We start from the raw sequence: 12,580 nt of genomic DNA on the forward strand, positions 1-12,580 counted from the left end.
TGGAATCTATAGCTGTTGGGTTTTATGCCCTAAAGAAAACTCTTTACAATCTGATTAGTTATCAATATAAGAAATTAGAAGTGATTGATGTTTGCATGAATTTTACATGCTAATGGTTTAATATGTTTAATATATTTATTACATTCATACACACAAAATCAGTTAAATCCAGATCATATGTTTATTCACAATTACAGTATCGTCAACACAGTGGAATGTGATTGTGATCATATGAATCAAAAGTTTTGGTCCCTGTTTCATCAGTGTTATTGGATTTACACTAATGTGATAATCAGCGATGATGTGTACTTACACTTGGAGTAAGTGTTATGTTCTTTCCAGGACATTAGTAAAGTATACTAGTTTCGAATGTATGGAGTATACATTGGACTGGACCGATATTGCAACTAAGTTAAGATATTACAAACTTACCGTTATACATATCTTTCCAAGTCAATATCAGTAGTTGATCTTAAGATTAAAAAGAATCTAAATCCTGATATGCTTAGGCTCAACTCAGGAGTGCTATTCATGTTCTTAGATTTATTAGTTAAGCCTACTTTCGGGTCAGGGTTATACGTATATTTCGAGGACATGATAGTATGATTGAGTGGGAGTGCTGAACATAAATATGGAATCTATAGCTTCTACTGGTGTATAGAAGTCAAGTGATGATTCCCTTCGAGCTTAGCAAATAGAAGTAAATGGATGAGCTCTTGTTTAACTGACTAATTATTAGATCACTAAACACCATTTACAGGTAGCTAAGTGTTTTAAGGGGCAAAATACATTGAGGGGTGAGAACGGTAAAGAAATCCCATCTCGATGTAAATCATCTATATAGAGGATCTTTAAATCACAATAAGATTATAACAATGGTTAAATGAGATAGTATATTGGTATCGTGAAACATACAATATGCTCTATATAATTCTGAGAGTGCAATTCTAAGTTCTAAGAGTGGATTAAACGAAGAATTAATAAGTAGGAATTTACTTGGTAAATTTGGTTCACTTATTGGAAGCTCAGCATATAGATCCATGGTCCCCATTCTAGTTGAGAACATTCTGCTTGTAAGACTCATTAATTGATTCGTGATTGATCAATTATAATTCTAAAGTTAGACTATGTCTAATTTTATGAATTTTCACTAAGCAGGGGTGAAATTGTAAGGAAAAGAGTTTTTTCTAGGTTTATTTATTTATTAATAGACTTTATATGTCTAATTAATAATTAAATTAAATGACAATATTATTTAATAATATATTTTAGTTATTAAATAATTAGTTTTGGCATTTAAAAGGTTAGAATTGGAAAATTGGCGTTTTTGAGAAAATAGAGATAAAATTTGATAAAATTGCAAAATTAAGTGAGGCCCAATAACTGTTGAAAATTATTTTACCAGGATCTTAGATCTACTCACAAGTATGTTTATTAACATCCTAAATAAGAACTTTCTAAACAATAAATTAAACACATATAAAGTTTAAGAAACCTTACATTGGGTGCATCGGAATATAATGACTCCTTCCGTTCAGATATCTAGCCCTTGATTCCTTTCTGTAGCAGAGCATTATCAATATCTGAACCTGGATCTCTTTCTCTGAATCTTTGATGCTGAATCTCCTTTGCTGATGATCTTTCTTCACGATCTTCCTCACTATGATTGAGGTATTGCTTGATGTGTGTGGGCACTACTCTAATCACTAAGGATTTCGAAATTCAAAGGAAGAAGAAAGAAGAAGTGGTAGCTAAAGATAGGGAGAGAGAAGGCTCAGTTTTTTCTGATTCAGAGAGTGTCAGAAGAAAAGTCTTATTTTTCTGAAGCCTTCACTATCTATTTATAGCATTCCACTAGGGTTAGGTTTGAATTATATGGCATTAAAATAATGAAAAAATCAACTTAAAAAAGCTACAATAGGTGGTCGGCCAAGCATTAGTGGATTGGGCCTTGGGCTTTGCAATTTTGCAATTTTAACACCTTTTGTATCTGATTTTCTCAAAAATGTCAATTTCTTAATTCAACCATTTAAATGCCAATTCTAACTATTTAATAACTATAAATAATTATTAAATAATATTGTCATTTATCATATTTATTAATTGAACCATACAAAGTATCATAATTAACAAATATGCCCCTATAAACTCTTTCTTTACAATTTCGCCCTTACTTAGTGAAAAATTCACAAATAGACATAGTCTAATTTGAGAATTATAATTGATTAATCAAAACCAATTACATGAGTCTTACAAGCAATATTATCTCAACTAGTGGGGGGACCATGGGTCTATATAACCGAGCTTCCAATAAGTAGATCAAGAATTTAGCACTAAAATTCACTAACTTATTAATTCTTCGTTGAATCCACGCATAGAACTTAGAATTGCACTCTCAGTATATAGAATGCTCTATATGCTCCACCATATAGACACATCATTAGTTATCCATTGTCATAATCCTAATGTGATCAATGATCCTCTATATGAATGATCTACACTGTAAAGTGATTAAATTACCGTTACACCCTACAATGTATTTATTCCTTAAAACACTTGACCCCGTATAAATGATATTTCAGCTAATGTGAAATGAGTACTCCACCATTTATGTTCGTTTGGTCAAGCTCGAAGGAGATCATCCTTTGCTTACTATTCGCCAGATAGAAGCTATAGATTCCATGTTTATGCTAGCGCTCCCACTCAATTGCACTACCGTGTTCCCAAAATGTACGTATCACCCTGACCTAAAAGTAGGCTTAACTAACAAATCAAAGAACACGAATAGCCTTTCAAGATTGAGCCTAATCATACCAGGATTAAGAACATTTGATCTAGGATCAACTTGGCGATATTGACTTGAATAGATATTACGGTAAGTTTAATAAATCTAAGTCAAAGTTCAATATCGGTCCCTTCCGATGCATACTCCATGCATCCAACCTGGGCTTTACTTTAACCAATGCTCTGGAAAGAACATAGTATTTCTCCAAATACAAGTAAACTCTTGTTGTAGATTATCATATCAGTAAAACCCTGTGTCTGATAAATATAGGAAACTTTATTCACATAGTCATTTTTACTTTCCAATGTGTTGACGGCACAATAAACAGGATCAAGTATGTGAAAAGGGTTTCAGATGAATTTATACATTATGTACATATAATCATGAAATAAATCATGTGAACCATGCAACATTAAATGTTATTTCTGATCTATATTAATAAGCAAATCTGATTATATTGAAATGAGTTTTATTTAGGGCATAAAACCCAACAAACTCCCTCTTGCACTAATATAAAACAAAAAGTGCGTTTCAAATAATCTCAACACCTTGATATGCAAATCAAGTGTAGTAGTAGTAAACTCCTCGTAATAGGATCTGAAAGGTTGAATTAACCACAACCTTTTCTCCACTATTACTCTTCCTTAATCACAAAATCATTGATAATGTGAAATTCCTCTCTATATGTCTACTCTCTTGGGATACTTGATTCTATATCTTTGGCAACTACTTTTGGTTAATCAGGAAATTAACACTAGTAGTTTAAGGCAATTTGGAATGGTGCCAAAGATGTATAGAACTTTCCTTAGACTGAATAAGTACCTTTCCTGCAGCTTTAACATTCAGTCCCTATCTGGTAGACCTAGAGAATTCAGATAGGTTTTTACACTTCTCCAAAATCACTATTCCACCCCCAGAGTAACCACCATCTTATCAGACATATTTACTAGCACATAGGCAAATTTCGAAATCTGATATGGTGTAGTCTAAGAGTTTTAAACACACCCTTATAGACTAACATATAGTTCCTCTTCTTAATCTTAGGATTTACTTGATTGTCTTCCAATGTTCTTCTCCTGGATTAATCTGATACCTACTCATTACTCCCACTCAACAACAGGTGTCTGGTCTAAGGCATACAAAAGTATATCTAAGACCTCTCACTGTTGATATAAGAAATTCTTTCATGGCTTTATCTTTTCTGGAATAGTTAAGACTTTTCCTTAGATAAAATCTATGCCTAAGAAATTGTGAAGCTTCTATAGATTGCCATTAGAAAGAAAATGCTTCAGCATCTTACTAAAGTAAGTTGCTTGCATTAGAGTAAGTAATTACCAGGTATACCACAAGCCATAGGTTTAGATAAACTCAAACCTATAATACTAGGAACAGGAAGTTTTGTTAAGTCCATTGAATGGACTTATAAACGAAAATTTCCTTTTATGTCCTTGTAACAGAAAACTTTAGGTTACTCCATGTGAATGGATTAAACCATAGTTCTATTGGCTTTCTTCTTAGTTTCTTATCTTGACAATCCATTACTTGTTTAAACTCACAATGGATTTTAATCACTAGTGTCTCCCAAGTCATAAGAAGGTGAGTTCCTAGAAACTCTCCCACTACGACAAGGTACCGTGAATTATGTCGAAGAAAAACTAAATGGTATTAATCTCTTCGGTTGTGACAAGACAACAGAGGTAGTGGGATCATCATATGTTATATAAGATGATAGAACACTTTTGGAATCAAGAATTAAATATCTCCTTTATTTGCTACTTATTTTTCAGACTTAGTCATTTTCTTAGAAAAATAGTATTTGTTTGAACAAACACTTTCTTATCTATTGACAATGGGATGGTCCACCCCTAATCACTTAGAATAGCTAACAAACCATGGTTAACAGTTTTAGCTTTTCTTAAGATTTTGATTAGGTCATCCATGAATCTAGTAATGATTTACATTAAGTATACAACCATTACATCATTCTGAAATTGTATTACCATAGAAGGATTAAGGCAACGACTAGTAACTAATCATCAACATCCAACTCGAAATTTCTGGGGAGGTAAGTTTGGATATAATTCAAAAATCAATTTAATGATCTTTGAACTGCATATCTACTAACTATTTCTCCACTCCTATCAGTTCGCAAGATCTTTAACCACTTACCTTAATGGTTTTAACCATTGCTAGAAATTAATGAAATTTTTCAAACATTTCAAATTTCTTGCTAAAAGGTATAATCTAGAGTTATCGTTTTAAGAATACAACGAAAAACTCATATCCACCCCTGAATGTACATCCATCTGCGAATGAGATGAACTACTTTCAGTGGATATAGGCATATTAACTCTTTACAGAGAATGATCTTGTCAAATCCACTATGAACAAGATACAAATGCCATAGATTAAAAAAAATGTGGTAGTGTCTATTGATGACATAGGTTTAGTTACATCAAAGAGTTCTAGAATACTTCAAGTGGATCCTGGTCACAGAATACCTAACTCATATTCCATACAGTTTGAATCCATTAATAAAAGATGGATATTAAACACTTGAGAAAGTGTAACTGTATTGTATCTGGAATTAGAAATATAAGAAAATTTCTGTTTGGATTCTAAAATTAAAGTCAAAGAATTAAATTCAACCAAATATAATGAGTAATTCTTTCTTGGACCACCACTACTAATACAAACTCTAAGTCAGATTTGCCCATACAAGTAGGAGATTTCTAAGATTGAGGATTTATATCAATTGGGAATAGAATTTCGGGATTATAATCATATGCGTCATTTAATTTCTTAAGAGAAAATATAGAATGACATGAAATGATTTATAGACCATTCATCCAATGATATGTTTTGAAGCTAATTCGAAATGAATGAGCTAAGAGGAATTAGGATAATTTCGTTTATAAATAAGAATCCAACGATGCTTCGATTAGCGAAAGACAAAGTAATCTTATTTATGTAATCTTCTTGTTTCATATTGTAAAAATACTAGTCTAAGGTGTCATCAATTGATGAACAGCTAGATGTTGCATATACAATATTTATCTTTCGAGATCTTACACTATTATGTATGTCTAATGGTGAAAATCCATTAGGGATTTATCTCATTAGAAAAACAAACATGTTAGACCAACAACGAAGATTCGAAATTAAACTACAACTTAATAACAGAAAATAACATGGTTCAATATAAATTCATACACAATTCAGAAATTATAAACATATAGCAAGTAGGAATGACTAGTGAAAATACTAAAACATACAATCCTAAATAATTTCCAAGGTTTTCAACAAACTGATACAGTGTCCCGGTAGGCGAGAGTCAAAGCATCATTTATTGAATAGAGTTGTCAGCTCATCTAAAATAGAAACGATTCTAGCAACCTTTTATTCGATCAAAATAAGAATCCAACGTTGTCCCGGTAGGCGAGAGTCAAGGTTATTCTCATTTTATGAGCCTCTACCATTGTTTCATGTTTCATAAGTTTATCTCTAAGTAGTCACCGTAGGGGAGAGTCTAATAGAGACGAAAACTTACAAAACGCTTATCAAATGAAATCTTACGGTGTTAGATGCGTTCAACGAATAACCATCCATAGGGGGACGAAGTCTAGCGTCTCGAGGTTATATTGAAAACATTTAACTTTTGTAAGACCAACAATGGAGATCGAATATCTTAATAATAATCAAGCTCATTATTTAAAGTGAGTTGTATTTTCTTTGATTCTTTTTATTTATTCTATTTATTTTAAATATATATTTATTTAATTAAAATTTCCAATTTAGAATGAAAAATTCTAAATATAAATTTTAATTTAATATTTATAAATTTTACTTAGATGTATATGAAAATAACATGAATTATTTCCATCTTAGTAATAATTTCCAATAAATATTTAGAAAAATATTCAATTTAAGTTGTTACAAAATTAATTTAAATTAATTTACAACTCAAATTTAATTTTCTATAAATATATATTGCATTTCGAAAAATTAAAGTATATAAGAATACAATTTTCGAAAAATGCATATTAAAATATAAAATAAATCCTGGAAAAATTATTCTAATTTAATGTTGGCCCAAAATTAATTAATAAAATTAATTTACAACAAAAAATATAATTTTCCTATTTAATTAAATATATAAGAAAATTTTTAAATATTTAAGTATGATGATGAAAATCAACTTAAATATTAATTTTCTATTTAATTAAATACACTAAAAAAATACTTCAAGCAAAAATATCATCTATCTAGATTTTCTTTTGACTAATTAATTCAATTTCTAATAATATACTTTAATTCAATTTATTTTAAATTAATCAATAAATGAAAAAAAATCATTGATTTAAGTTGATCCAAGAATTAATTAAAATAAATAATTAATTTACAACTTAATCTATTTTTCAAGATAAAATTCGAAATTCTAGCATTTTAGAAATACAATTTCGAAAATTGATTAATAAAATAAAAAATATATATTTTGAAAATTATTTAAATTTAGTTGAAAAAAAATAAATTTCAACTAAAAATAATTTTCTATTTAATTAAATGTCATGAAAAAGAAATATTTAAGTATGATGATAAAAATCAACTTAGATATTTAATTTTCAAATTAATTAAATGTATTAAATTCAAGAAATAAATAATTAAGTGTAGAGAAGGCTTAATTATTAATCTCTAGTTTAATAATAGGAAAAAATATACCTAAAATAAATTGTACCAAAATTAATTATATAAATAATTAATTTCACAATGTATAATATTTTCCTATTTAATATTAGAAATAATAAGTAGTCTAGAAATAACTATCTAGAAAATATCTTATTTGACTAAGTATCTTTTCCACAAAATTTGAAAAAATATCTAATTTAAGTTGTATTAGAAAAAATCTAGAACTTAAATATTTTTCAAATTTAAATTTAATTAAATATCAAAAATTAAGTTGTAACCACTTAATTTGAAAATATTCCATTTTAAGTTAATATTCGAAAAGATATTAACTTAAAAAATATCTAAAGAATCTTAATAACCAATGCCTAAAATTCCTCAACTTAATTTTGAAATTTTGAATTCAAAAGATATTCAGATTTAAGTTGGTTAGTTGAAGATAACTAAATATCAACTTAAATAGGAATATTTAATGAAAAATTTAAATTAAGTTCCAGAAAGAATCTAGATGGTTATAATTCTATATTTAATTAAATACAAGAAAATACATATAGTTTAGCTTAGAATATAAAATTCTTTAAACTATGATTTTCAAAATTAATTTCAAAATAAATGAAATTAATTATGTTGCTAATCAATTTTAATTAGGTTAAACTAGTGTAATTAACCTAGTACAGTAATTCAAATCAGGCAAATGGGCCTTCACAATTGGGGTGGTTTGTGTGAGGGGGTGCTGGGTTCAGTATGTCATACCCACTTCTATGGCTCCCAACTCTCACACAAGGCCCAAAAGAGAGTAATTTAACCTTAATAAGAACAACTGTTATTAATTGAATAGGCCCAAAAACTAAATGGGCCTAAATAAATTCTATCAAAAACTATGATAATTTATTTTAGCAACATTAACCTATATGCATCTATAATAAAATTAAACACTTAGGCTCACACAGGCACACTTTGGATGGGTTCTATCATGTTGCTAGGTCATACACAGATGAAAGAAGATTGTCAATTTACCTGTTACAAATTATTATCTTGACCAAGGGAGCCATCAGATCATTAGATCTAGCAAAAAGTAACCATGGCTATTTGCAATCAAGTAATAATAGGTTTTCAAAACTTACATACAAGCTAAAACCACATACTCCTGCAACAAGGTTAGCTGGATAGTTGGATGTAGGATTTATTTAATTTTAAATAAATAATTTCGAAAAATAAATAATTAAAAAATATTTTAATATTCGAAAAATAAAATAAAATTTAAAAAAAATTTTAATTTTGGAAATAAAATTTAAATTTCGAAATTTAAAAAAAAATATTTAAAATTAAACCTACTTTTTGAAAAATTAGGTTTCAACCAACCTAAATATCATTTCAAAATTTGCTAACTACTTTTAAAAATTAAATGTTATTTTAAAAATAAAAATTAAATAAAAATTAAAAAAGATAAATAAAATATCTTTTCAGATTTTAAATTTAATTTAAATAAATAAAATAACAAAATTTAAAAGTTAGCAAAATATCTTACATCTATTTAAAATTACATGATTATAAATATCTTATTTTAAATTTAAATAAGGTCAAAATATCTAAAAAGATTTAATTTAAAAAAAAATCTTAAAAAATAAGATATAATTAAAAATATCTTAAAAGATAAGATATCTTAAAAATATCTTAAAAGATTTTATAAATATCTTATAAAATCTGACCTTAAATTTAAAAAAAAATAAGATATAATCAAATTTAAAAATAAGATAGATTTTTAAGCAATAAGATAGATACTAATTCTATTCAAATTCAAATTACACTAATATCTTGAATTAAATTAAAAAAAATGAAATTAATTCAAAATGATAATTAGAATTGAATTAGGAATAGTAATAGTATATATACAAAACTATGCAAAAAAATTGGAAGTTAATTCCATGAAAAAGCATGAAAAATTGAAGAAAAACAAAAAAATTCGAAACTCTACGGACAGATTTGCGATCGCAGGAAAATATCAGCATAGCCCCGATTTTTTCAAATCTTCAAAAAATCATAACTAATTCAAATAAAATCCAAATTAAGTTCTGTAAAAGGCTAACTTGCTTAATTTTTTCCATACTATCCAATAAAAATAATTCCAGAGATAAAATCGCAATTATTTTTCACGAAAATTTTACAAACATCAATCAATCATCAAATAACACTCAATACAACATGATACCATCCAAAGAACATACAAACAATCGTTTTAAAGTCCAAATTTCTTGCAAGTAAATCAATTACTATGGCTCTGAGGCCAGTTGTTGGAAATTATTTTACCAGGATCTTAGATCTACTCACAAGTATGTTTATTAACATCCTAAATAAGAACTTTCTAAAACGATAAATTAAACACATATAAAGTTTAAGAAACCTTACATTGGGTGCAGCGGAATATAATGACTCCTTCCGTTCAGATATCTAGCCCTTGATTCCTTTCTGTAGCAGAGCATTATCAATATCTGAACCTGGATCTCTTTCTCTGAATCTTTGATGCTGAATCTCCTTTGCTGATGATCTTTCTTCACGATCTTCCTCACTATGATTGAGGTATTGCTTGATGTGTGTGGGCACTACTCTAATCACTAAGGATTTCGAAATTCAAAGGAAGAAGAAAGAAGAAGTGGTAGCTAAAGATAGGGAGAGAGAAGGCTCAGTTTTTTCTGATTCAGAGAGTGTCAGAAGAAAAGTCTTATTTTTCTGAAGCCTTCACTATCTATTTATAGCATTCCACTAGGGTTAGGTTTGAATTATATGGCATTAAAATAATGAAAAAATCAACTTAAAAAAGCTACAATAGGTGGCCGGCCAAGCATTAGTGGATTGGGCCTTGGGCTTTGCAATTTTGCAATTTTAACACCTTTTGTATCTGATTTTCTCAAAAATGTCAATTTCCTAATTCAACCATTTAAATGCCAATTCTAACTATTTAATAACTATAAATAATTATTAAATAATATTGTCATTTATCATATTTATTAATTGAACCATACAAAGTATCATAATTAACAAATATGCCCCTATAAACTCTTTCTTTACAATTTCGCCCTTACTTAGTGAAAAATTCACAAATAGACATAGTCTAATTTGAGAATTATAATTGATTAATCAAAACCAATTACATGAGTCTTACAAGCAATATTATCTCAACTAGTGGGGGGACCATGGGTCTATATAACCGAGCTTCCAATAAGTAGATCAAGAATTTAGCACTAAAATTCACTAACTTATTAATTCTTCGTTGAATCCACGCATAGAACTTAGAATTGCACTCTCAGTATATAGAATGCTCTATATGTTCCACCATATAGACACATCATTAGTTATCCATTGTTATAATCCTAATGTGATCAATGATCCTCTATATGAATGATCTACACTGTAAAGGGATTAAATTACCGTTACACCCTACTATGTATTTTATCCTTAAAACACTTGACCCCGTATAAATGATATTTCAGCTAATGTGAAATGAGTACTCCACCATTTATGTTCGTTTGGTCAAGCTCGAAGGAGATCATCCTTTGCTTACTATTCGCCAGATAGAAGCTATAGATTCCATGTTTATGCTAGCGCTCCCACTCAATTGCACTACCGTGTTCCTAAAATGTACGTATCACCCTGACCTAAAAGTAGACTTAACTAACAAATCAAAGAACACGAATAGCCTTTCAAGATTGAGCCTAATCATAACATGATTAAGAACATTTGATCTAGGATCAACTTGGCGATATTGACTTGAATAGATATTACGGTAAGTTTAATAAATCTAAGTCAAAGTTCAATATCGGTCCCTTCCGATGCATACTCCATGCATCCAACCTGAGCTTTACTTTAACCAATGCTCTGGAAAGAACATAGTATTTCTCCAAATACAAGTAAACTCTTGCTGTAGATTATCATATCAGTAAAACCCTGTGTCTGATAAATCTAGGAAACTTTATTCACATAGTCATGTTTACTTTCCAATGTGTTGACGGCACAATAAACAGGATCAAGTATGTGAAAAGGGTTTCAGATGAATTTATACATTATGTACATATAATCATGAAATAAATCATGTGAACCATGCAACATTAAATGTTATTTCTGATCTATATTAATAAGCAAATCTGATTATATTGAAATGAGTTTTATTTAGGGCATAAAACCCAACAATAACACCATATGGCCGGCCACTTAAATAGATTTTTTAAATTAATATTTTCATTATTTTAATGCCAAATAATTCTAAACCTAGACCTAGTAGTTGCCTATAAATAGAAAGTGATGGCTCAGTCACAACACATGCTTTCATTAGCTTTCTGACAGAAATTTCTCTCTTCAGAAAAACTGAGCCTTCCCACTTTCTATTCCTTGGCCGAAATACCTCTCTCTCTTTTCCCTTCATCTTTTTCGTGACCCTAGTGATAGAGTAAGTGCCCACACACAGCAAGCAGTAACTCAATCATAGATTGGAAGACTGTGAAGGATCAAACTTGAAGAAGAAGGACATTCGGGCTTAGATCTTGATTATACTCTGCTACAGAAAGGATTCAAGGGTTAGAGATCTGAGTGGAAGGAGACATTAATTCCGCTGGATCAATGTAAGGTTTTCTACAAATATATGGATATTTGTTTTCTACTATTATCCATACTTATAGATAATCGACATAGAGACAAAAGAAAAGGGTGTAGACGAACGAATAAATGAAAGAAGAAGTCGAAAAACCTAGGTTTATTTACTCACTTAATATCAATCAATAGAAAAAAATACGTAAAAGATATAAGTCAAAGTAAAAAAAGTGAATGCTTTACTTTTTATTTGTTCATAGAATTTCTATGAAAAACAACCATTGATATCACAATAATATCAAAAATGGAAGACAAAATTGTTTATTCTCTTGATATTTTTTCTATCTATTCCATCAATAAAACCAAAAAAATAGATTTTTATTTTTATAAATTTATAAAAGACGACATTTTTATTTATTTTTTTTCTATATTTTTCTATATCTCTTTACTATAAAAATTATAGTAAACATCCTAAATTAAATAGGATATAAATTGAACAAGAGAAAAAAAAAATAAATAAATTAAAATAGC

This window comes from Cannabis sativa, chromosome 7 (assembly GCF_029168945.1).
Source record: "Cannabis sativa cultivar Pink pepper isolate KNU-18-1 chromosome 7, ASM2916894v1, whole genome shotgun sequence".
Classification (NCBI taxonomy): domain Eukaryota; kingdom Viridiplantae; phylum Streptophyta; class Magnoliopsida; order Rosales; family Cannabaceae; genus Cannabis; species Cannabis sativa.